Raw genomic sequence first — 27,156 nt, 5'->3', positions numbered from 1 at the left:
TTTTCAGAAGGTATGCCTACTGAAATAGAAGATAGATTCACAACTGCTCTTACCCATCTGTTTGAGAACTGACTGTAATTAGAAAAGCAGGGGTCTGTTAAAATAAACTTAAGTCCATTCCCCAAATCAGAACACAACTGCCTCCAAGTCTGTAGTACCTTGTGTCTTTTTGCTCCCTTCTGGGAATAACGCGATGCATTTCCTTTTTTTATGCTTATTTTTTTCCTTCTCATTATTTTAAATGTATTAACCTACCTCCTCTGGGCCAATCAAAATATAGGTAATATATTTTCGAATAAACAACTTTTTTAAGCCCTTTGTTACATTTCACAGGGGTAAATGTGTACACAAAGTTCTTGATTTGCTAAGATGTAGCTTGTGTGTGAATCAAACATACAAATGGCCACCACGCCCTTTGATGTGCGATGTGCCTGCTCGATGTAAAGGAGCCTGTAAAGGTGTTCCTGAAGCCTTGGCCTTGCCTCTGAAGCTGCTGCAAGTAGACATCCAGCCGCCAGGTGCTTCAGAGTAAACCCGACACCATGTAAATGGTCACGAAAGGCTTCGTAAGAAGTCTCCATTTCTGTAGATTCTGGCCTCAAATCTCCACCATGAGGCAGCAGAGACTGTAGAAGTTCTCATCCCTTGTACATATTTTTCCCCACAGAAAAAAAGTGCTTATTCCTTTGTTCATTCAACCAGGAAACATTCATTGAACGTCTAGTCTCTATCAAACACTGGTTCTCAGCATGTGAATGTTGGGTATGAACAAACTGAAGCACAGAAAGCTTCAGTGACCTGCCTAGGGCCAAACCAACGAGTAAGTGCTAAAGTTTGGACTCAAACCCAGGGCCATATGATACCTAATTCTGTGTTCTTTCTAAAAAACCACATTACTACATTATGCTTGACATAGATTTTCATAAGCTGGCCAGGGAGCCCAAAAGCATGCAAAATATAGTTCCATGGGGAAATACATTCTGAGTTACAAAAAAAAAAAAATACTGGGTACAAATTGGACTTTAAGAACATAAGCGGTTTATATATTGAGATTACACTCTACTTGTGCTCCTTCCTCTCTAAATACCCCATTAGTAATCTACTGGTCTCCCCTCTGTCGAAATGCCTCTCTGTAACTGCATGTTTTAGGAAACTGAAGTTTGTCTTTGATAGATTGGTCCTTTTCCTCCAACTACTTTATGCTTGAGTCTCCTACCACTCATCAGTATCACTAGGACCAGTTGTTTCTAATTCAAACCATTCAGAGAAATATAAACCTTGATTCCATTGGTCTATCCTTGGATAAAGCAAAAAAAAAAAAAAAAAAAAAAGAAGAGGGAGGAAGCCCAGCCCAAAACCCACAATTCACTGTGTTAGACAAAGGAATCCAAGCTTATTCTTGGGACTTCAGAATTGGAAGATCAACATTAACAGCAACAAGTTATTTTAGATGTAAAGAAATACTATTATTAAATGCTGTTCTCTAAACAGTAACATTTTCTGAGATTTGTATTAGGCAACATCCACACTGAGTTTTGAAGAATTTGGAGGTATCTCAATTCACAGAGATTAGGGTGGGGGCAGGACACTCAGACAAAGCAGTAAGAAACAGTCTCTACACAGATTCTTCAAGTCCTTCTTTTTACTATTTTTTTTTTACCCAAGAGGATATTTATAATTATAGTTTTTTAAATGCTCATGATGTCACAGATAAAGAACACCAATTACTCCCAACAGAACTCTAACTACAGTACAAGTTGGTAAGAGCAAATTACTGTTTATAAATGGACATGATTGTAAATGAGGGGAAGACGTTACAAATGATATGTTACTGAAAGGAAGCCAAAACATTTCCATTTCTTTCTTTCATGAAAAGATAGTATTACCTGCAACCTGCCCCCTTCTCTCAGTCCCCTCCATGGACATTGGCAGTGATAAGCCTACAAAAAATACGGTAGTAACTTTCTATTTTTATGTTATGATCTTACAACATTGAGTAATATTCTGAGTGGAAAAAGCACATTCACCCACATTTCTGTATCTCAAGCTCCTCTAAGAATCAGTATAGTAGAAAGATTGTAATTTTAAGTGCTGAATGGAGAGATTATCTGTCCCAAGAACTACATACATCTATGACCTTCAAGTAAGTTTATCCTAAAATGTCTACCATTTAACAAAAACAAAAAATTGAACCTTAAAAGAACCCAACAGGGGTACCTGGGTGGCTCAGTCAGTTGGGCATCCAACTTTGGCTCAGGTCATGATCTCGCCTTTGTGAATTCGAGCCTCATGTTGGGCTCTGTGCTGACAGCTCAGAGCCTGGAGCCTGCTTTGGATTCTGTCTCCCCCTCTCATGCTCTGTGTCTCTGTGTCTCTCAATAATAAATAAACATTAAAAAAAAAAAAAGAACCCAACTGGAGTTCTGTATCAGGTGGGGTCTTTCCTCTGCATATTTTGACTTAAAAAAATGTTAATGTAAGCTATACTGTTTGCAGGATTTTTTTTAAATAAATAGTTTCTACTTTATAAAGCCTAGCGCCCCACCCCCCACCCCCAATGGAAACATTATTTTTGTGAACTCTTGGAGGATCAAGATAGGTATCTCAGGCAACCATAAAATCCTATGAACGAATGAGAGATCACACTTACAGTATCTTTCTCGTTGATTCTAATCCTGTTTTTGAGGATTAAATGAGTTAGTACTCAGAACGATCCGGGCATGGGGCACAGTAAAAGTGTTGGAGTAACTGTTCAAAGTCAGTGTTTGCATTTCATCAGAGTTCCAGGAAAAGTGAGTTCCAGGAATTTAGGTCTGGGCAGACCCAATGTGGTTTGTAACAAACGAAGAAAAGACTTTTACAAAGGTGTGGCTTCCTAAAAAGAAACAAAAAAACCCCAAAGGTGTGGCTTCCTATCCCCTCCTTACCACCATCATATGCACCTTTTCTTACCTCTCAGCAGAAAAGAAGTTAAGCTAGAGCAGAAAGTCCACGTCTGCTTTGAACTACAACTGGCAAAAGCCTGGAAATGCTCTCTGCTCTCTTACTTCTGTGCTATAAATGGCTCCTCTGAGCAGCTTGTTGAGATTCCTATGCTAAAGGGCTTTTGTTTGATTGTGAGGCAAGGTAGAGGGCAGCGAGCAGGTGTACTATTTGTCACAACAAGCTTCCTTACTGCTCCTGTTTTATTTAAAACCAAGACACTCAATGACCCTGTGGGATTATTAGCAGCTCACATCTTGAAAGCATGGACTCTCTCAGTGTTGGAATGGTTATTAAAGGTTGTCTGGGCTGACTTCCTTGTAGCGCTATCACTCATTGCTCAGTGGTTCAAATATGTCAAATGGAATGAACTGCCTGGAAAGAGCACCACTGCTTATATTGCAGCGACTCGCCTCAACCCAAGGGAGTTTTGACGACATTGGCCTAGGGGATAAAGAGAAAGGGACTTGTGGAGAAAGTCAAAAAATTTCCAGAACTGAAGTTCTCATCTCAGTTTACCAGGTACTCCCTTAAAGTAAATATTAAACAGAAACTGTGTTGCCTCTTCAAGCTATGTCCTATATCAATATAATTATGCTTTACCCGTCATTAGATTAGGGACAGGCATTCCATGGTAGACCTACTTTAAAGGAAAAAAACAAAACAAAACTACTGGGTTTTTCTGGAGCTCCTCAATTTCCCCACTGTGTTTGTCCCAGCACAAATGCCAACCATTGCCGAGTTCAATGCTGAATTTCAATGGTATATGACTCATTCATTTTCCAGAATATCAAGCATTCCGTTTCAAAGAACATAAGATACTGTTTCTTGGTTTCCTGCCACGAAAACTTTGCCTTACTGCTCATAACTGAACTTAACCATAAAATGTGGAATGGCGTTAAGGCTCCAATGGCCACCTACGGAATGGAGTCCATGTACATGTTGAGAATGGTGTGCTTGCTATTATCATGAGGAGCAAAGAAAGGTCTACCAGGATCTCCACAGCCACACCAATACACTTTGATCTCCCTTCTCTCTGGCAACTCTCGAAAGGATAAGCCTATGCCTTTAAATGCATACTTAGCTGCACTGCTTGATGTATTCATGCTACCTTTTGACTGCAAACCTAAAACAAAACAAAAAAAAAGACCAAAGAATGACAAAGCTATGTTCATTAGAGAAACTACTTGAGGAATAAAAATATTCACAAGTCATCTATAAAAGCGTTACATATTTCAAAAACATGCATTAAACACCTAATCTATACCAGTCCCTGCCCTGAAGTAGCCAAAGGTCCACTGAGTGACACAGACTCAAAAGTACTCAGGACATGGGCAATGATTCTGTCATTCCAGAAAGAAACTAGTGCTTCTAAGCTAAACTACAGGAAGCACATCTGCCAATAGGTCCAAAGGGATTCTTGGCCAGCAACTGTCTTTTGGCCCAAAAGTGATCCTGATATTGAAATGCTTGTTAAGGAAACTATGTCTACCAGTTCCTTACAATTTATCAAAATCATCATCTTTCTCCAACTTGCCTTCCCTTCCAAACGACTGGGTAAAAATTTTCATTGTTTTACTGGACTATTCCAAGGCAAAGTGACCTGCTGGTGGCAGACTCCTGGCAGACTCAAGTGTTTAAGTTCTATCCTCTTTGCCTCATATGTGGTTAAGGTCATGGTTCCCAGACTGTGTGCTGTAGCAAATTCACAGGAAAGCCACAGGCTATTTTTACATTTCCAGGGTCACACAGTGACCTATGTCAGGGAGCAGACTATGAGTATCCAGTTTTTTGAAACTAGCTACACATAAATGAACTTCTAGGTATTTTTCTCGGTCTAGGGGGTAAAAAAATTACTAACCAAGACACAATAAACTGACAAAGTTTGGGGACCTTAGGAATTTGGGGTGAGGAAGCTTTCGCTTATCAGACGTTAACATCCTCAGGTAGCAGGCCTGAGAGTCTATTCCTCAAGATCACCTCTAAGGGAGCTGCTTCATAGATTTCATCTTTGTGTAACATGTCACTTTGGATTTACGAAGAAGTGATGGTTCTGCCATGTTGCAGTTAGAGAAAGTCTTGGGATGTCCTTCAACCGTGCATGTGCCTGGCATGTAACAGGTGCTCAGGAAGTGTTAGTAGTGACAAGGGAGGTGGGCGAATAATGATTGCCATTATTAATTCCATCCAGACTTAGTTGCTGACCTAAAAACCTATGTCTGAACTTAATCTTACCTCATTTTTACCCCAAGAGCCCAATCATTGCAAGGAGCTGTGGAGCAGCAAAGTTAAATTTGTCAGTCTAAATTACAATATGCAAAAAAGGATGACAAAATCACATCCTGTCCATGGAACTCAGGGCTACCAGGTGTGTTTACACATTACATACATAGGCCACCATCCAGAAAGCACCCTCCCAAGTTGTCCAGATACAACCTGCACAACCGTATGCAGCTGCCATACTCAGAATACCTCGAGTCCTACCTGACAGATGGAAGAGAGTAACGAGTGAGTCCAGTCAATGATTATGGATATTATTGGGCAAGTTTTGGCACTGTAGAAGTTATAAAAATGGAATGTACAATGAGAGAGCAGGTTTATGGGACAGGGCTCTCAGGATCTTGCTCAGGTGTGCTGGGGTGAGGAAGGGCCCCAGCCCTGGCAGGTGGTAGACCACCACGGTTTAAGCAGAAGGGCAGTTGTGGGGACCAGGCGCACACACAGCCTTGGGTGGCTACAGTCTGCAGGCTGAGAAGCAGGAAGAGGACAGGGTAGCATCAATACACAATCAGGTCTTACCTAGCGGTGGGATTAGGTTTCTGATGTGCTACCAGGTCAAGCCAAAATTCGTTCATCCCTAGCATTTTAGACCTAGCAAATGCATCCATTCAACAGTCCTGAGCGTGTGAAGCAAATCACAAATACCAGCCACTGTTCAAAGCACTCACCCATAAGCCCCCTCTCATCTTGTTTTGATACATGCCTCTTCCTATTTGAGGACTTAAATTTCCTCTTGGCCTCCATCTTTCCACACCATTTTCCTTTCTGCCTACTCCCTCAGAACTGGCTTAGCACCATGGGCCCAACCAAGCTGAGCTAGCTTGCTGCCTACCTCTGTCACCAAGCCCCATCCCTGCCCACTAGGCAGAGAAGAGACAAACCTGACAATGAGAGTCCTCGGGGCCCGGTGATTGTCATGGCACTGGGGGACTAGAGCAAAGAAATACTGAATATAACATCTCACACATATAAACTGTTAACATTTTCAGAGTGAGTGCTTAGCTAATGAGGAAGAAGAAAACTCCTATTTTCTTCCAGTGTTTGCACTTTAGGGAAGGAGAACTCCTACCCTGGAGTGTAGAGTTTGAGCATGCTCATGTTTGAGGGGAATCTTGTAGGGGTTGCTTCAGACATGCATCTCTACAGTCTACTCCTTGCTAGGTCCTCCCATGGGAGGGAACATGCGCAATGCACTGGTTGGAGCCTGGCCATCTCTGGGCCATGGTCACAATGCACAGAACTGCTGTCCTCTCATGCAGCCTGCTAGACTCTCAACCACCCACACTCATTCTGGCACTTGTAGTGGGCAGGCTCAACTTAGGTCCCTGCTTGTGTGTGGTCATGACACCCAGACTTTAGTCATGCTTGGGGTCCTAGCTGCTCGTGCCTGGACTGGTGGGGTGACTGGACATAGAGTCTGACCACAAGGTGGAGATGGAAGGCTTCACTCAGGCTGACATAACTCTGCCTTATGTTTTATTATCCTTCACTAGAGAAGCAACACAGCGTGTGTGCACTTGTACACACACATGTATGTAAATGCATCAGATTAATACATTAAAAATACTTTATCCCCACTGAGCTTTTTGTGTCGGTAGGGCACCTTCATCCAAAAATCTGAGTAGAGAAGTGAGTTTGGGCAAAATCCCATCCTGACCCCTATCTCCATTGAGCAGAACGTCCTATGAAGCAGATAGGGCAGATATAATTAACTCTGTTTTTAAGATGGGGAAACTCAGGTCCATCTAAGTTTAGCAAGGTTAATGGATTTTCCCAAAGTCCCAAAGCTTCTCCACAAGACCTACGCCTTGACCCCAAGTCTTTCACATCTAAACTTCTCTTCATGCCATAGCTGCTTCGATTTTGAGCAACAAGCAGTGCCCTTCTGTAACTCAACATGCATACCCAGTAACGAAGACATTCTCTTCAAGGCAAGCATGGTCAAATAGCACATCACGTAGTTGTGTCAAGCTCCTTGGCTCCTTGAGCTGCCAGGCAGTCCTCAAACCTCCGATGGTGGCAAGTAGCCACATTGTCACCCTGTGGAGGAAGCTGGGAGGCTGTGTTAAAGCTTATCCTCATCTTATAAGAGGAAGGGTTCTCCTCTTCATCAAACAGGGTCTGTGGAGGTGCCAGAGGGCCAGGAGGAATTTATTAGACCACTCTTTCTCAAACATGAGCACATGTCAGAATGTGCTAGAAGGCTTAGGTAAGCACCAATTGCTGGACCTGACCTCCAGAGTTTCTGAGAGTAAGGCCAAAAGAGCACTCATTTCCAACACATTCCTAAGTGAGGCTAATGATGTGGTTGAGGGGCCCTCTCTTTGAGAGCCACTGACTTGCAATGGCTGGTCTCTCCCCCCTCCCACCCGAGCCAAGCTTACTGCTCCACACAGAGCAGATATTTACTGAGAAACATCAAGGAGGGTACCCAGGGATCATCTTAACAAAAACGTTTGAGCAGCTTCTGTCTTTAGACCAGGATGGTCAAAGAGAGAGCAGTCTCTGCCCTCCACCGACATACAAGCTAAAGATGGACACAACTCACGTAGAAGAGCATAGATAGGTAAGACTACCACGTTTATTATAATAAATCCCCCTGAATAAAACAAAAGGCTTATGATGGAGACTGCCACGTTACTTAGGAGGTCTCCCAGGTTTCCACTTTTTAATTTCCAAAGACACCATCATCCGGCTGTGGATTTCTGTACAGCTGGTACAACCGTATTTAATCAGAACCCTAAGTCGGACTGGGCTCTTCCGACCTTAGGACATGTGAGTCCTTGACCCGCCCTCAAGTGTCTCTGACAGCAAGAGAGGCTGCAGAAGGCAGTTACGGAGATGGGTTTAAATGTGGGGGGACTCATGCTATCAAAGATCTGTGAACTGTTCAGCTACGCAGAGGGCTCATCAGAGTAATGATCATTTTTCACTCTACCCCCTCCCTTGCTTGCTCGAAGAAAAGAGCCCTTAATTGCTTCTTGAACTACACACAAGTGGGCCATTGACTGTGACTGTAATTCAGCATGGAGAAGCAAAGAAAACTCTAAAACAGATTTTGTTGAGGCAATGCCTTCAACGGAGAGAACACTGCAGTGGGATCAGCAGGCACAGGGCACTGCTAAGTGGAGTGAGTTCGTCTTAAAGAACAGCTTGGGACATTGTCAGCAGCTCAAGTGATCTTTAATTGTAGATGATACCAGGTGTGAGCAAGGGGGATCTATTTTTTTTAAGTGGGGAGGGGTGAGAGAGAGAGAGACAGGGGGAGAGTAAGAAATCATTTTAGAAGGACTGCACTCTATGGACCATCTAGCAGATTCAGATTCCTAATGAAAAAGACGGTGTTTGAAGAAAGTGAAGGATTCTGCATTTGGCCAGCTGTTATTTATTATCTTTCTACATGTGTCCCCAGGTAAACGACTGTATCTTGAAGTCTCAATCATTTCCTTCAGTCTAGACTGCCTGTACCTAGCAAGTGTTAGGGGCTCCGGGAGGCAGAAACTGTTTGCCCATACTGCCTGATTCACCGTGCTAAGAAGTCATGATCACCTCTGTGTTGGGTGGCTCCGGCACCCGAAAAGAGAAGCCTGCCCTGGGAAGTGCACTGCCAGCTACGTGCCTTCTGTCAACGTTTCTCTCTGTGTTTATCTAAGAAAGATGCAGGTCTTCCAAAGAAATCTCCTTTTCAATAATGTGCTTTCTTAACTTCTATGTGCTACTGGGTCTCTGGAATAAAAATAAATGCCCAGAATTCCTCGGAAGCCTCCAATCCTACTCCTATAGAGCAATCTCTGCTTTCCTTAACCTCCTTTTATGGTGCCCTATGTGGGTACTTCTTCCATTTCTGTACCTTCCCATGCAGATCTGGCCTCTTACCTGAGTGCCTCTGGACTGGGAAAGAGTACAGCAACGGTTCCTGCTTCTGTCCCCCACAGAGTGGCTTTCACATCCTCAGTAATACTGGACTGCAACCTTACTTGCAGAGCAAGCTTCAGTGAACAGAGCAAGCTCTCTTGTGCCAGGGGGAGCCTGATACCCACTTCCTAGTAAAGCAACACTGGGTAATAGGTAGCTAATGATAACTAGCATCTGTTGAGTATTTATTGTGCACCAAATCCACGTTAAGGGCTTTGAACAGCTTCTCTCACTCAGTCCCAATAATAACCCTCCTAGGTAGATAGTATCATGTTCCCCATTTTATAGAGGAAAAAAATTACACACAAAGTAAAATTGCAGAAGTCAAAGTGATCGTGTTAAAGCCAACATTTCAATCCACATCTTTCTGAGTTCGGTGGCCAAGTTTTTATGCTCCATTTATGGCCAGAGACCTTGCCACAACCAGGGCATATCCTACTTGGGGATAAGTGGAAGAAAGGCATGGGGTTTTCACGTATCTCATAGAATTAGGGGCTTAAATGCCTACCACAGGTTGGGCAATGAACTGATTATTCTTTATGAACTACTTCTGTTAAACCTTACAACACCTCTAAAAGGAAAGCTGTGTTTTCCTCATTTAATGAACAAGAAAACCCAGAGTACAGGAGACTAACTCACCCACACTTCCCTAAGTGGTAGGTATAGGAGATTGAATTAGCCCACACACTTCCCACTCTGACTTACTGGCACCACTTGTCCACGATCCCCTTATTAACCAATTACAGATTTATTATTACCCTCCTCCTAACCAGTAAAAAAAAATACTGTAATCCATACTCTCTTAAAACCCTACCCTTGAAGATTTTAAATAGTGTGAGCATCAGAAATGATAGTACCAATTCACTGACACATTGTCTTCAAATTACTTAAAAAGCACTCACTTAAAAAAAGCAGTAAACCTGAAATACGTTAATATATCATTTAAAGAGATGTAGATGACTGAATTCATTAGCAGATCTTTGACGCAGCTCCACATGGTTCATCTAGTTTGGAGAACTTTTTCCACAACATAAGCCTGACTTTCTATCTCTGGCGGCAGGGTAGGCTCTCTCCCTCTTGAGCATTAACGACCTCACTTGCAAAACCAACTACGAGGATTTCAAGGGTCTCTTAATAGTCACTACGTCTCTCATACCATCAACCAGTCCATCCCTACTAGGTCACCTACCCGGTTTCAGAAGAATTAGGCAACAAGTGCGTATGTCCACAAGTCACTGGACATTGAACGCCTTCTAAACTCTTAAGACAAGGATGGAAGGGGACAATGTGTGATAGAGTAGCATCTGAGCTAGCGGTGTTTCCAGAGAACGTACCACGGGCCTGCTCCGTCACAGGCAGTGCAGTGGTACCTGAAGAATAATCCTGCTCTTTGTCCTCACAGAGCTGGCAGGGAGCTGAGACAGGGAGACACAAGACAAAACGGACTATCAGGTTCCACAAGCTTCACTCCTTCCGGCCTGGACGCTCTGGATGGTGGTGGCGAGACAGTAATATTCCTAGCAGGGGGAGGAGGAGTATGCAAATCATGTGTAGCAAGAGGATGGCACGTGACCAGCAGACAGTAAGGATCGGTGAGGTCCAGGATACGGCACAGGCGAGTAGGAGGGCACTGGTCCACTCTGCCACATCACCAGCAGGCCTGGAAGCCGGTAGTGATTCACAACTTCCCTCTCTCTTACCTCCCAGGGCTTTGTACGCCTTCACTCGATTGCAACTTCTACTTCTCTCCCTGTGGACTCCGTGCAAATTTCACCTGGTTCACCTGTATTCACCTTTAGCTTAACCTGCACCTCTATCCCCGCTTCTTCCTGATACTCTGTCTCCATGAAAAGATACAGGACTCATACCCTACTCCCTTCAACACCTGTTACCTACATCTCAGGACCTGTCGCTGGCGTTTTAAAGTCGTTGTTTTCTTACCCAAGAGTAAGAAAGTGGAAGCCAGGACCAGGTGCCATTGCGCCCTCTGTAGATTCTAGTACAATAACGGATAGTAGCAGGTGTTCTGTAACCATTTGTTTAGCAGAAGAATGAATGGACACAAACAGATACCATGTCTAAACCTGCACGAATCTTCCCTTAACATAAAGTATCTGGCTCAAATGTGGCATCAAATTCTGCTGTCCCATCTTGTGCCTGGTGTCATGAAATCTCTGGATAAGGAGCAGAGATATTTGTGGTGTCACTCTAAGGCCTTTCTACCATGATATCAATTGCTTGTCCTGCACACGGTGGGCACAGGGCATGTTGTGAGGCTTGGCTGACGCGCTCTCTTAATAAGAACACCCTCACTAGATATGGGTGTTAATGTGGATGTGATTCAGATGTTTATTCCGATGGTTGGCATAAATAAATGTGGAAAGAATTCAGGTCAGTCCAACCATTAGTAACAATATCTTTTTGCTCTCCTGGGAGCTGTTTCAGATTTTGGCTTCATCCCATCCCTACATAAAAAGAGTGGGATGGGACTGCAGCTTCTAGAATTACAACCATTTTGTCAACTTGTCATTTGACTCACTGTCTGGCTGGTGCCTCTCCCTCTGGGTCCGGAGACATTTTGCACAGGAAGAAAGCAATAAAGTGAACAGTCACAGGGCCGACAAATTCTCCAATCTTCAAAGTACCTTGTTCTGTCCCACAGTAGATACATATTTCTGGTAAGCACCTGGAGAGCCTCACATCTGTTACCTCCTGCACTGCTGGGAATCAAAGCATTTGCCCCCATGAGACGTTTTCTAAAGGCCCAAGGGCACTGGGCCATCTTATCCTCACTCCCTTGGCGAGCTTCCCTGACTACATGAAAATACCTGAAAAGGCTAACTTTGTCTGTTCCTTATTGCCTGAAAAATAAGAGTACGCTGAGCCTTTAGGGGTTTATATTTGGAAGAGGGAAATGAACTAGATACAGCTTATAAAAAGGCAAGAGAGTGACTCATTTATAAAATTATTTACAAGTTTGGGACTAAAATATATATATATATATATATATATATTTGGAGATGCTGAATATAAACTGGTCTTATTAATCATTTCTCAGCATATGTATCTTGCCTTGGTTATATTTTACTTTCCAAAGAAAACTGAGCAGGGGGTGGAGGGGGGCTCCATAGCAGGTGCTAAAAACTTACTCAATTAGCAGAGCAACCAGGATTTATCATCAATTAGTTAGAATTAGCACTAGGAATATTAACCAGAATTCTAGAAAACTGGAAGACAGAAGAACCCTATTTAGGTTTTAGCTTTACCATTTACTCATCATTTCCAAAACGTGGATATAACACACAGCACTTCACAGGTTTGCTTTGAGGATCATATGTGAAACAATTCTGTAATGTACTGTGCTTCTTAGTAGTAATTAAGATCTTTCCAGTTCCTCATCAAGATTGAAGGGCAAATGTCCATTGGGTTGCTTTTGCAGGAAAGAGTTAACAATAGGATTTCTGTGTAAATCTTTACCTTTATAGGGAAATCTCCATCAATTTTAAAAAATATGTATTTTTGAGAGAGAGAGAGAGAGAGAGAGAGAGAGCGAGCAAGCATCTTAAGCAGGCTCCATGCTCAGCCTGATGGGGGGCCCGATCTCAAGACCCTGAGATCATGACCTGACCCAAAATCAAGAGTCCAATGCTTAACCAACTGAACCACCCAGATGCCCTGTCCATCAATTATTTCTTTAGGTTTCTTTTGGCTAAGACATTCTCAAATCCTAGGAGAAGGTAGAATACACACACTGTACTTGGTTAGTTTAGTACAGACTCAAAAAATTGGAGTGTTGTCATTAGCAGATACTTAAGAAGCATCTAATTCTAATCCAACCTCATTGATGGGGAAAGGGAGGCAGAGAAAGGCTGTATGAGCCCTTTAAAGAGGACACAGAGAATCCCAGAACCAGGTTTGGATCCAAGAGCTCCTGACTTCCACGGTGTTCCAGATCTGCAGCGCCCCATGCGCAACAAAACCTTCCTTGTCAGCTTTCCACATGAAGCCAGCATCTGAGACCACAAAAGCATCCTTCTCAAAAAAGTGTGGAATTGCTGTGGAAGCTGTGTCTGGCGGCTGAGGGCGGTGCCTGACTGTTCCCTGGAGGGTCCCTTCTCTGTACCTCCACAATGGGCAGACAGGACGTGTGTCCCTTCCCTGAAGCCCAACATGGCTTCCCTCTCCAACTCCTAGGGCATCTGAACAGGTCACCTCAGCTTCACGGATAGTGCCGGTCTTATTAAGATCCCAGGCAGAAAATCAAAGAGGAAAGATCCAGATTATGAAACGTCTAGTTCCAGGAGGTATCAGAGAAAAGAAGAGATGTGTTCTTTCAGCTTATTTGGCCTTGAAGCAGCAACTCCCCAAGACAGAGCCATGCATACCCATGGGCATTCTGGAATGGGGTAATCTCTCAGCCCCTTCACATCTGAGGCTGGAAACCTCTCCTTGTCCAAAAACACGACATATTTCCTTCCACAAAATCCTTTGGTGCAGGGTAAGCTCAATTTAAACAAACCCAAATAATCCCAGAATACACGACTGCTGACACATCTGTTGCAGCATTTGTCCATCTGGGAAAGGATTCTGTAGTGCTCTAATGCTAACGGGGAGGATTTGGAAAGGGAGAGAAAGCCTCCTCGGCCTGCACCTCCCCCCACCTTCTCACTTCTGGAACTCCTCCTCCTCGGGAAGTAAAATAAAGTCAGTCTCATTACGCAAAACAACAACAAGATCTCTCTCAAGTCATAAAGCATGAAGAAGACTGGAAAAAGAGTATAAACATAAAGGTAACTTTTTAAATATGAAATTGTCAAATCAGTTTCCATACTACATCCAGTGCTCATCCCAACAGGTGCCCTCCTCAATAGCCCTCACCCACCCTTCCCTCCCTCCCACCCCCCATCGACCCTCAGTTTGTTCTCAGTTTTTAACAGTTGCTTCTGTTTGGCTCAGAGTGGTATTAAGAGCACCTACACTTGGAAAGCCTGGGGCCGTTTCCTTCCTGGTTTAACCCCTGTTTAAGGCCTGGGACTTGCTTAGAAAGAAGTAGTAGGAGGCCTCTACCATGGAGATAATTAATTGCCTCGCAGCCAACCTCAAGTGAGAGACACACGAAGGGTGAAGGGAGCTCTCACTTGAAACTGGCCCCATGAGGTCTCGGCCGTGCCCCTCAGTGGAATTTTCTGCCAAGACTCTCAGTGAAGGCGAACAAATTATTTCCCCTCGCTACTTTAGATTGCTCTGGTCTATTCAGCTCTTTCAGAGTTGATCGGAAAAGCACAGGATTCTTCTAGACTCCATTTACCATGCTTAGGGAGAATCCCGTCAGGCTGGACATTCACGTCACATGGTGAGAAAAGACATTCTTGGTACAGGCAGCACACACCCAAAGAGTGTGATCCAATTCCACACTGTCTCTGGGAAAAGCAAAACATTAACTGGCTGAGGTCTCCTGTTGCAGTCCAAGGACAACCACAAGAGATGGATAATGTATTTGACCTTCTGCAGAGGCACCTGATTCCGGGAGATAGGCGACGCTTTCCTTCGGGACTTGCTGCGTCTTTTTAGAAGTGTGTGTGTGTGTGTGTGTGTGTGTGTGTGTGTGTGTGTATCGTTTTCTACATTTCAAGTATTCTATTGCCAGTTTGAGTCCTCTTGGCAGAACCTTCAAGTGTTCTCAGGAACAGATGCCTGGAGGAGAAGGGATGCTGGTTCTGAAACAGAGCAATGCACAGAGTTGGGGAAGCAGCTGCTCTGCTATAGTCACTGTGTATACAACTTCCCCCAAAGTGTTTAGGAAACAGATCATTCTGGAGCCTATACCACCTATTCAAAATTCAGGCCCTTTCAGTTCTGCCCATACTTGTTTTCCTGCGCTGTTTGTTTCCTGCCAGGAGTTTTAGCAATATGTTTACGGGGTGTGTGTGTGTGTGTGTGTGTGTGTGTGTGTGTGTGCGCGCGCGCGCGCGCACGCACGCGCGGGTGCGTATTTCCCTCTCCAGCCTGGCTGAATTATCCCCAAGTGACTCTTAATCCTCAACCGTAATTCCCAGTGATTGCACTGACATGATGATAACGGGGGAGCCTTTCTCTTCCCGCCCCTCCTCACTCCCTCCTCCCTTGTTGCTAAGCTCAGCGGAGGATGCTCTAGGGAGCTGTTTATTTAAAAGAGGAAGTTCAACAGCAGGGTCACCAGGCTCTTCAATGGAGAAAGGGTGCCCCGGGTTAGGAGGAGAGCTGGCAGTCACCAACTCTTCCACCTCTCCTCTGACCAGGTCTCTCCACCACAACATGAATGGCACAGTGTGCAGACATTGGTCCCAAGTCACCACTCTGTTTAAGGCCCTTGGCCTCTTTGTCATCTACCTAAACTGGCACTGTCTTGGACCCTGGCCTGGGAATCAGACCACCAGGTCCCCACCCCCAGGCTTCATGTTGGGCAAGTCATTTGCCCTCAATTTCCAGAACCATAAAAAGGTACTAGATGGAGCTAACTGGCTGGCGAATCAAGCAGTGCTTCTTGAACTTTCGCAGGCAGGGCCATCAGCATGAGACCTGCTTAGATCAGATTCCTGGACCCACCTGCCAAGATTCTGATTAGTAGCCTGGCCACAGGGCCCGAGACTTTGCATTTCTAAAAAGCTGGTGATGCCGAAGCCGCATGTCTGAGGACCATGCATCTTCCCCTCCAAACATCCCACTGCTGTATCCCCAAACTGGTCATGTGAGAAGTCACAACTGTCTGGCTCTGACCTTATGAAGAATTCCACAAAGCACTCCCCGCTAGATGGGTCACAGGCCTCTCCTACAATTAACACAGTTTTTCTCTTGCCCCCAACTTCTGCTCGCTAATTTGCAAAGCTAAGCAGCCAAGACCTGGGTGGGGAGGGCTAGAGGCTTAACGTTAAGCTGTCAGCAGTTGCTACACTGGTGAGGACGTCTTGAAAACCACTTGAAACTACAAGGTAGAAACACTGCGTTGAAATAAACAAATAAGGAGTAAGAATAATTTATATAGGCTCCACTTGCTTGGGCTGTTATCCTGGGTCACGGTTTCGCCAACTGCCTCAGTCACCCAGAATAGTGCAATGCAAATTGGGTCGTCTCACATACCGTTTGGAGAGGAACAAAAAATAACCTCAAACAAAGAAAAAAACAAGTATGATAAGGTATACTCTCACTTATTTCCCTTGCGCCTAGCTCTGTAATCCTTTCCAAACTGTGAAACCAGAAACCCTCCTGCCATTCGGAAATCTGACCATCACCCGTAAGATATTTGCAAGTTCCAGCATACGTCCATTCTCAAAGGTTCTACGGCCTGGTGTGAAATGGAGAAAGCCCTGTGTCAGTGATGCTGACATTAGGTTTCAGAAAGGAATTCTGATTCTAAGCTCTTGCTTTCTGACACCTATATATTTCTGCCCATCTGAAATTCTACTTATCTCAATGCAATGGTTCATGCTCATACGGTTTTAGAAGGGAATTTAGAGAAAAGAATACAGAGTAATGCCACCCTCTCCTCTTAAAACTTTTGCTGTAACAAGTCACTGTTACTGGAGATGCATTAAATGCAGTCGATGAACTAAAATCAAATATGTATTAAGAATCACTGTGCTATCATAAAGAACATATTTGGATTTAAAGTTTTATGTTTTAACTTAAAATCTAATTTGGCCACTTTAGACGCTGGCCAAATAGAACGGGAGCCAGAGGAAAGGTCCATTTGCAAAAGGTCTAAATTTTTTTTTTCCTAAATCTCCCAATACCTTCTGGAAAAATGTATTATTTGCTTGAACCAGAGGTTAGCAAACTATAGCCCATTGCCTATTTCTGTCAATACAATTTTAGTGGAACACAACTCCACTCATTTGTTGCTGTATTCTCTACCTTCACCTTACAGTGGCAGAGAGGAGTGGTTATTACAGAGAACCCAGGACCCACAAAGGCAAAAATATTTACTATCTAGCTCTGAACAGAAAAATTCTGCTAAACCCTGGTTTAAATAAGAAGGAGATAATGACAGCGATTTAAACCTCGAGATGCATCATGTAACACATACACTCCAACCTTGTAAATTAATTAGAAAGCTGTTACATCAAAAACCCTATCAGCCAGTACCAGCATCTATCCCCTTTTCCTGGCTCTCGGTAGTGTCTTCAAATGTAAAGTCATAATGCTTTGCAATTTACTTAGCTGTTTAACAAACTTTTGAGAGCCTAGTCTAACCAGGATGCTAAAAATCAATTTAAGTACTGAAAATTTATACACACCCGTATTCACCAAAACACAAAAGCAGAGCCACACTCATCACGATTTTCTGCATGTGATTTGAGTCATATAAAAACAACATATGAGAAAGGGAGCGAATTGGGTTTTTAGAAGCCATACGTCTGCAGTTGGCAGATAAAATGCCATCTCAGATAATCACATCTGATTGTCACTAATGTTAATATATGTCGATAACAGTCGAGCAGTGCGCACCAGAGGTTAGCTTTACTGCTCACATGCAGATGTTTGCAATACTGAATCTTTGCCATAACCCTGTGGGAATGGCATTCTTTATGTGTTCTTCAGTGAATTTATGGCCAGGGAGCCATAAATGTTATAGTTCCTCAAACCTTTTGCTTGTGGAGATTTTCACAGTGCTTGGAAAGCAGGAAGGCACAGATGTCTTCTGTTAGCAGGCCGTTTCTAGACCTGCTCGAGTACACAGGCTATGGGCCCCCCTCAAGTTCAGGTTACCTGTATCATCAGTGCCATATAGGTTTCAAATATCCCGCTATCGACTTCATTCCGTTCACATTTAGAGAGTTGGCAAGGTCTAGCGTAGCAAGTTCTGCAGGGCCACAAGTTCTCAGGGTTAGGCCCTGAGACAAGGCCCCTGACCTTCAGGCATGCACATGCTGGCAAGAGGGACAGGTCCTACACACAACAGGACATAGTAAGTGCTGTAACAGAGCTGTGCAGAGTGCCACAAGAGAGCAGCAGGGGTGAAGAGGAGGGTTCACAGAAGAAGCTCGGCTGCAGGAGGTCATGTCTGAGCCAAGACTTGAAAGATCAGTACAAGGAAACTAAGCAAAGCAATCTACGTGTGTATGCGTGTGTGTTCATGAGTCTGTGTACACATGTGTGTCGTTCACGCGAGAAAAGCATGAACAAACCCACACTTCCAAGGGCCAGGACAATTTGTTCTACAATGTCCACCTAGTTTAGTACAGGTCAAGCTTCATGTGACAGGGGTTGAGGGACACACCCGTACAGTGTGTTAAGAGTACAGGCCTGGGAAGGGGTTGGAGTTTAGTTCAAGCGTAACGTATCATTGACTAGCAGCGTTACCTTGGGTAATTTCCAGAATCTCCACAACCTTCCGAGTACCCGTTAGTAATACACACCTCAGAGGTCAGTATGAGAATCAAGGGAGGTAACGGCTGGGTGCTGAGACCAAGGGGGCTAGTAAACTGAAGAAGAGCAAAGCCACCAGGAAGGAAATACACCCACGATCAACAGCAAGAGAAACATTTCTTTCTTTTTTCAAAGCATTCTTTCAGAAGCCTCTTCCCTCAGCAGTAAATAATGATGGAAGGAGTCACTTAAGAGAGCAACTCAAAGGCTCAGCAACACTGCTCACATCTCCTGTCTCCCTGTGTCATCATCATGCCCATGAAAGAAATGCTCTCAGGGAGATGATGAATCACAAACACAATGGACACCATTCAAAATGGCAGCCTCATGAGCACCTTCACAATGTCAGCCCAATACAAGCTCTACTGGCGTCCTGTGTCCCCAGGACCGTTGGGGGTGTCAAACAGACTTCCCCTCAAGTAACACAAAATCTGCCTCTGACTCGCCATGAGCTACATGACAGACGCAAAGTTTCTTTCAAGAGAAATCAATCGGCACCTCAAGCATAACAGAAGGAATTAATTTAGAATATTCTGTTAACATGGGCTTTTGTGGCTCCTCCTAGGGAGGATACAAAGCCCCTCATGATTAGGAGTAAATGCCTGTGATCTGGGAAGAAGTCAGAGATTAGTGGCTACTCTTCACCAGGGCCCTCCTTAATTCTGTAGGAGAAAGAATTCCATAGAAAAATACAGGCCTTGCTAACTTGGGATATCATCCCGTTTCATGAAGCTATGGCTTTGTTCATGCTTCTTCTTACATGAACACACACACACACACACACACACACACACACACACACACGGAAAAAGGAATCATCACATATGCAGAGCTGAGACCCCTATCTCTTATAAACATGGTGCACCATGGAAGACTCCCAGAGCAGCCACAAATGGCTAAGATCCCCCTACTCAAAGTCTCCTGAAAAATTTCAGAGGTAGTGTTTTTTGTGGCAGACAGTAGACTCATCCAGCATCAACAAAATCACTGCAGGCTACAGGTCCCTGGTGGTGGGATGGTTTGCTGGGTTCCTCTGCAGCTCACTAGCAGACAAGGGGCGGGCTCCAACTATGCCAATGCAGAAGCAACCACACTGTCAGCTTTCCAAAACTTAATGGTTACAAAAAAAATAAATAAAAATCCCCATATCTACGCCTGTGACCATTCTGAGGACGGATACAAATAAAGAAAGCTACAGAAGGACAATCCGTAACTATACGGTCTGGGGGCTGGTTTTCACTTCAGTTCTAGCCCCTGCTTCTAACTTTCAAAGCACCAAATGGGGCAAGCCCATGGTCTTCTCTGAAGGCACTCTTCCCCCTAGAGGAAACTCCCCATTCTTGACCTTTAGTAGGGGAGAGAAGGACAAAGGAGCTGTGTAGAATGAGGCACAGCGGAAAGAGCTCCAGACATGAGCCTGGGTTCTGGGAACCAACCCTTTCACCAACTGCCAGGTGATGCTAGTGGAATCATTTTTAGGAACTTCTGTTTTTCAGGTGGATCTCTAAGGGTTTTGGACTACCTAGACGATTCTAAAGCTTCCTTCCAGCTCCAAGTTTGTTCTAGGATACTGAGTGAAAATAACCCATATCAAGCTGTCCTCGTGTAGATGTGAATGGGGCAGTTGCCAAGAGTAGGTCATTTGAAGTCTCTGAAAAAACACCTAACCCTCCATTGGGAATCCCTGAAAATCTTGCCAACTAGCGACTCTTGGATGAAGGATGGAAAGCTGCTAAAGCATACTCATTGTGTAATCCTGCAAAGTGTGACCATTAACTCATTACTAGCCATTTAGTCATCTACATAAATTAAGCTACCAGTAAGTCAGCCAAAGGTTAGGTAATTTTTGTTGGGGGCAGAACAGATCTTAAATCTCTAGCCCAAGAAGATGACAACAGCCACAATCCATCTATATGGGGATGACTATGGAGCCCTAGACAAGATGGGACAGGAGTCAAGCTATTTAAGTAATGAGAAACCCAAATCTCTCCCTGTGAGACAGCAATCGCTGGCCTCCTGCTCATTGTGATCTCCTACTGTAATTCTTCTCTCATATCCTTTGTCACCCCCACTCTGTCCCACCCCCCCAAATTCACTGCCTCAAGAGTCATTTCTGAGTTTCAGAAGAGCCACCAACAGGATCTGAAAACCTCATGATATCATTCTGTCACTCCTATTACCTAAAACGGTCCACTGTTCCATTTACGCAGGCTTTTCTTCAGCAGATTTACAAGGTAACAAAACATCTGCTTCAGAAGCAGATGTTTATGCCAGAATTCTCCTCTGCTCATTAATGCTTTTCCGGTTAACATCTAACTATCTCACTCATTAGTTCTTAATAATACTTTTTGTATCCCAGCCATGCCAAATACGCGCTCTTTAGAGCTCTGTATTATTGTTGCTTCTGTTGCTGTTGAATTACGCTGCTGAATAAAGGGAAAGTAAAAATAAGCCTCTCTAAGAAGGCTGCTATGTGTCAGAGCTCTATCTTTGTGAACTGAACAAGCTGAAATCAATTAAAAGTGTGTGTTTAGAGAATGCATCTCAGCTGTCTAATTGCACCACCTCTGCTTTAGGGCCAAAGTTTGACTCCCTGCCAAATTGCCATCAAAATGGGCGGCCGTTAGCACCACCACAACTACCACTGCCTGAGCCTGATTCAAGGGCTTGTTGAATGAAGGAGGCCCAGGGCTCTCGGGCTCTCCAAGCACAAAGACTCCCTCTGCCCAGGGGCAGGCCTCCCTATGGTGTTCCAACAAAGGATACCACAAAGCCCTCTGGGAGGTTCGGGAGGACTGAGAAATTTAGCCCCACCCAGCTTCTTCAGTCAGATAGCCTTAAAACTGAGTACTGGAAGGGTGCCTGGGCGGCTCAGTTGGTTAAGCCACTGACTCTTGTTTTCAGCTCAGATCTTCCAGCCCCATGTTGGACTCTGGTCTGACAGCATGGAGCCTGCCTGGGATTCTCTCCCTCTCTTTCTCTGCCCCTCCCCTCCTCTTGCCCATGCACTCATGCACGCATCATCTCTCTAAATAAACAAACTTAAAAAAAAAACACAAACTTTTGAAAACATTCCCTTGATGTTCTCTACTGATCCACAAGCAACTTCACATGAAAAAAACATCAGGAAAAGCAGAGTCAACATACCCTCGCTCAGTGTCTAATGGTATCTTGGACTGCTGAGGACCAGTACCCAGCCATTATTAGAAACGTAACCACTGTTTCTATGGATCCATACTCATTAGAAGAAAAAAAAAAAAAAGACTCAAAGTCAGGTTCAGTTTTCTTGACTTGTAATATAATGGCACATGGTAACATTTTCTTTGATTCACATTTTAAAAAGACTTCTAACCACTTAATGGTGGTCCCCAAACTGGCTTTTACGTTTTAAGAAGCCAATACTATCATCGAACAATAGAAAAAAAACCAAGATAGAAATAAGACTAAATTCAGTCTATATGATAAGGGAAAAGGCAACCCTCCAGGGAACTTGGACAATACACGATGTATTGTTTGGGATCAGGACAAAGAATGCTTAATAAGTCATCGACAATAGTTTCCATGGTTACGATATACAGTCACCTATAGTGTTTAGCTCAGTGTGACCGTCCTTCAGGGAAGAAGTTATCAAATGTGTTGGTAATAAGCAAACATGAAACTCACTTTAAGTTAAAGGTTGACAGACTGTCCAAAAAGAAAAAAAAAAGTTAAATGAAATTGAAATTTAAATCAAATCAAGCAAACTTTTAGTCTCTAGACCTTTGGTAGCCAACATCTCTTGGTCCCAATGAACTCCAGTCCAGCTTCGTAATATGTTCTTTTTTATAAGAGGCTCTTCCCTTTCTGCCAAAGCGGCTGCTTTTCAGCAAAATTACTTGGCTAACACTGCTTTATGAAGTATAGATCAGATACACTACTCTGGAATCTAAACCCACAAAGAATATGCCCCATAACACTACATAATAATGAAACACAGAAATACTGCATTATTGCTGCCAAAAGAAATGAAAAAAAATATGAATGAAAATGATCTCTGGGTGTGTCTTCCATGAGATTTCACTTAAACAGCATTCTCCAGTTACTTAAATCTCTACCATCAGAGGCGATTACATATTGCCAAGTGAAAAAGGACACATTTTAGGTGGAATTTCGAATGTCACAAACCGCCCTGGGAGGTGCTGGCACTGCGTACAGAATGGTGAGTACTAACCACATTAGTAACCTCCTTCCCCTCCAGTCAACAGATACCATCTGAGGTTTGGAATCAGTGTGCTAAGGGAATTCAAACTAGAGATTCAGGGGCTTCTCCAGAGCTCCTCCCTCCAGATAAACTCCAGAGGAGGTTAATGCACTGTGCAGGTGAATGAAGTGTGTGCAGACCTACTGGGACATTTACCCCCCCAGCTCCCAGATCCACCCCTTTCACTTGCTGTGAACACTGCTGCTTAATTCTGTTAGAGCCTTCCTAAAGACGTACTACTCTTGTTACTTTCTTTGACTCCCTGGTTAGACTAATGACTGACAGCTCTCTCACGTGACTAAGGTCATAGTATTTACTTGATCATCTCACCAAGGGATAAGTGAACATGAAAAGGCAATGTTCTTCTAGGTGTGATAGGTTTCTTAAATTCCCACTAGATAGTAAAGCTTCCCTTCCTGTGACTGGGTTCTTTCAGTATGAATACAAGACGTGCCATTAGAGACCAACGTGGACCGAGAGCTTCCCCAAACACAACTTAAGGTATGGCACTACTGGTGCATCACATATGGGTCTGCCAAGGACATGAGTCAACCAAATGATGTAGGCACAAAGCCACATGGCAGATTATCTGCACATTATCCCCGAAGCCTGGAGACACAAGCAAACAATACATTCCTCCCTCTACCACCAAGCTGAGCTGTTGATATTTTTTTTATTCTTATGCTCAGAGCTTACCTCAATCGTGGGGATGTCGACATCCCATCTGGGAGAGTGCATCACACATACGAAATTCCATGACACGGTGGTGACGACAGGTGGGTCAACAGTAAGGCAGAGCGCTCATCTGGACTTGGGGCTTTTCTAGAGTGAAGTACTTTCACATCAACCTCTGGGAGGTAGTGGTCGTAGCAAAACTGTTCACATCAGGACTGAAAACTTGACAGCCATCTCTGAAGCTAACCAACTCAGAAAGCAACGATCTTTCTTTGGCTCCATCACGTCTACAAGTAGTTTATGTCCTGTTATCCTTCACTCACAGTCGACAGAGAGGCAGAGCTCCATGAAATGGGGTTTGAGCAGGGAGGCACTAAATCAAAGGAAAACCATGTCTATCACACTCCCAGGGCCACAGAGGACAGAAATTATTTCAGGAGGAGAACAACGAACTTCCCTGGCTCCAGTGCCAAGTCCTGTGAAGCAGGTGGCCCGATATCCTCACCACCATTCAGCATGGCCCAGGAATATGCCTCTCACATGTAGGACTTGGGCACAGGAGAAAGCCACATGCTGATGAACTTTGCAGGTCATGGTGTAATATTCATTGAAAAGACCTATCCTTTCCTCCTAAGGATAAATGATCAAGAGACACGCACTGCTATTGCTTTAGGGGAAAACAAAAACACTGAGGTTTCTGCAAATCCCAAGGCGATCTCAAAATATTGAGAATTATTGCCCCCACAAAGACCTATAGATTTATGGGGCAGAAATTCACCCTACAGTTACAGGAAGGAAGAGCTAGACCATTAAATGACCTCGGAGTGGTATTTTCCTTTTACCCACTCTAATCAAATATGCCTACAAGATAGAAAGCAGCAGAACCCATGTAGCAGATATTTCAGTGGTTGGCGGCTGATCTATTTTTAACAGTCACCAGTACAGGGCCCAGCCTTTTCTCTGCCCCATCCGCAGATGATGTCCGTCTACTAGAGATAGGACAACCCGGGAATGCAGCTCACATTCTCGGGAAAAGAGCCTCCAATGTAGTCATACCAGCTCTCTGAACCAAGATGTGCCCAAGCCCATAAAACACATCAAGCACAGTATATGCTATGGCTCTCGAAGGAAGACGAAGGTGAGTGAGACAAGTGACTAGCCTCTGGGATCTCAGACTCCAGTGGGAAAGAGGAGGCTACCATTTAAATACGGACAACTATTTAAGTATTTTTTCATGTTTATTTTGAAAGAGAGAGACAGAGTCCAGGAGCAAGCAGGGGAGGGGCAGACAGACAGGGAAATAGAGAATGCCAAGCAGGTTCCGCACTGTCAGGCCAGAGGCTGACGTGGGGCTCAATCTCACGTCCTGTGAGATCATGATCTGAGCCGAAATCAAGAGTTGGATGCTTCATCGAATGAGCCACAAACAACTATTTTTAAAAGTAGAAAGAAATAATGTCATAAAGAGGAGGGTAAGTTATTTCCAGCCCAGACAGAAAAGACCAGGAAGTAAAAGGAAATATTTTTTGGACAGCTAGGAGATATCTGGGGCTGGGGATACAATGCTGGTGTGAGCTGGTCTGACTGTAGTGAAGGCTCCTTTTCCAAGAATGTGACCTGCATTCCTGGTTTCTCCTAGCTCCAGTAGATGGACATCATCTGGGGATGGACCAAATGCTGGGGATACAATGACCAGTATGACCCAGTTGATACCCTCCAAGGGCAGCGTCCAATGATAGACAACCAGCTACCATAATCCTGATGACGGAGAATGGATAGATAGATGTGCACAGAACGTCCAAAACCATAAAAAGGTGCTCCTTTGCTTACGTGAAGAATTCACAGGAGGTGCCATGTGAGCCGGTTATGGAATGGTAAGCCCCTATTTCTCCACGCACAGGATTCAGGCAGAAATGTTGGAATCATATGGGATATTCCATATCCCATGGAATTCTGGAATTCAGGGCCCAGAACAACACCTGAACCATTACAGGCATTCAAGAAAGGTTACCGAATGAAGCAGAGAATTCAGGGCATGGAAGGACAGCTTGTTCTTTGGGCATCAAGCTATGATCAGAGGAGTCAATGGTCAAATCCTCATTGCCAGAAGATTTTTTTCCAGTAGCCTGCAGAGGGGGACTGAACTGGCTTGTCCCGGGATCCATCAGAAGCCCGGTAGGACAATAACTGCACATGTCTGAAGGGCAGGGAAAACTAGGATGTGCAGAGATAATCACACAGGGCAGTTTCCAGGAAGCATCTATTATTAGACTAATTTGTTTATCAAAAGATACTATTATAAATATTTTTTAAATGAGAACACCTTTTAAAGGCTTATTTTCTGGAAAGAGTTCTTAATAAAATGTACTAATGATTTTAAAGGAAGCCATATACAAAACCACTAACAAAAAGACTGCAAACAACGAAGCAAGGTCAATGGCTACCTGTCTGAGGAACCCTGGCAACTGTGTAAATATCAACCCAGTCTGAGGGCTGGGCCCGGGTGACAAATGCATTTTCCAATTTCATGGAGAAAAAGATAAGACCGCGCCAAGGCTGTGCAAGGATACAAAATCCCAGAGTGCGTGAACTAGAGGTTTTAAACACTCTTTTTTTTTTTTAAGCAGCAGAACCCTTTTCTTGTATCTTATGCAAAATCTTGCAGGCAAATCAGGTAACAAATAAGGATGCTTGTTTCAACAGAGTGTCAGGGGCCTGGGGACCCAGGGTCCGTTATTTTCTGTACCCTCCTTATCCGCTGGAGGCAGCCCTGAGAGGCCATGAACACCCAGCAGTACCCTGGGACACAAAGTATTCTCCTTAAGTCAGGCAAACTTCCACCTTTCACATCAAAGACCTGGTCCTCAGAGTAAGGAGATATACCCCAAAGGCATCTGGATTGTTCCTGTTGCTTATTTTACAATAACCAGAAGGTTTGGATTAGGAGTCACAAACCACAAAGAAAAAGCCCAAAAATTCAATGCCAACTACGAGAAGTTAAAGCAGCAAAGATCGGCTCTTCCGGACGAGTGCCAGAGCTGAGATTCTGCAGATGAGAAAGGAAGTCTAGTGGGCAGCGTCCCGCCCAGGCCCCGCGTGGGGGCAAGTCTGCGGCAGAGCCAAGTCCAAAGGCTCCCGAGGCTTCTACGTGGCTCTGGGGAGTGGCTGTGTATACCAGTGTCCCTTCTGGAGCTGCAGCCTTCTGGGGAAAAATCAGAATTGGGCACATTCCGTATTTAGCACTCCGGTGTAAGTGCATAAAGCAATGCAGTGTGGGGTAAATCCAAGGACACTTTGTTCTTTAGCAGAGACTGACAAGCTCATTTAGTAGCAACAATTCACAGTCCACAAGAAAATGCTGAATCTCACTTACAGGCATAGAGAAATTCAGGCAAAGACAGCCAAATAGCACCAGTAGCTATTTTAGACGTGCATATTTTAAAACCATAAATCTTTATTTTTCTTAACAAAATTATCTGTTGCCACAAAGGCCTCCTGAGAGGTTATAATCCCCATTTCAGAGATGGAGAAACTGACATGGGCAGGCACGCAGGGACAAGGGGAGAGCCGAATCTTCCTTACACACAGCAGCCTGCGAGCTCACACAAAGAGCTTCCACAGTCAGCAAAACGCAGCCTCCAGTGCCTAGGGAAGGCAGT

The 27,156-nt window shown here is 44.1% G+C and overlaps 1 protein-coding gene and 1 long non-coding RNA gene across 2 annotated transcripts in view; both read right to left on the bottom strand.

Moving 5' to 3' along the window:
* Positions 1 to 27,156, bottom strand: part of RORA (RAR related orphan receptor A) — a 714,362-nt gene that overhangs the window by 556,236 nt on the left and 130,970 nt on the right. The gene's annotated exons all lie outside the window — the stretch shown is intronic.
* Positions 875 to 27,156, bottom strand: part of LOC128315930 (uncharacterized) — a 32,305-nt gene continuing 6,023 nt past the window's right edge. Inside the window, exon 2 of the long non-coding RNA XR_008299141.1 lies at positions 875 to 27,142. This is a non-coding gene — a long non-coding RNA (uncharacterized LOC128315930). The remainder of the gene's footprint in view (positions 27,143 to 27,156) is intronic.

This window comes from Acinonyx jubatus, chromosome B3 (genome assembly GCF_027475565.1).
Source record: "Acinonyx jubatus isolate Ajub_Pintada_27869175 chromosome B3, VMU_Ajub_asm_v1.0, whole genome shotgun sequence".
In the NCBI taxonomy this organism is placed as follows: Eukaryota; Metazoa; Chordata; class Mammalia; order Carnivora; family Felidae; genus Acinonyx; species Acinonyx jubatus.
This window is presented reverse-complemented; position numbering and strand designations above follow the sequence as displayed.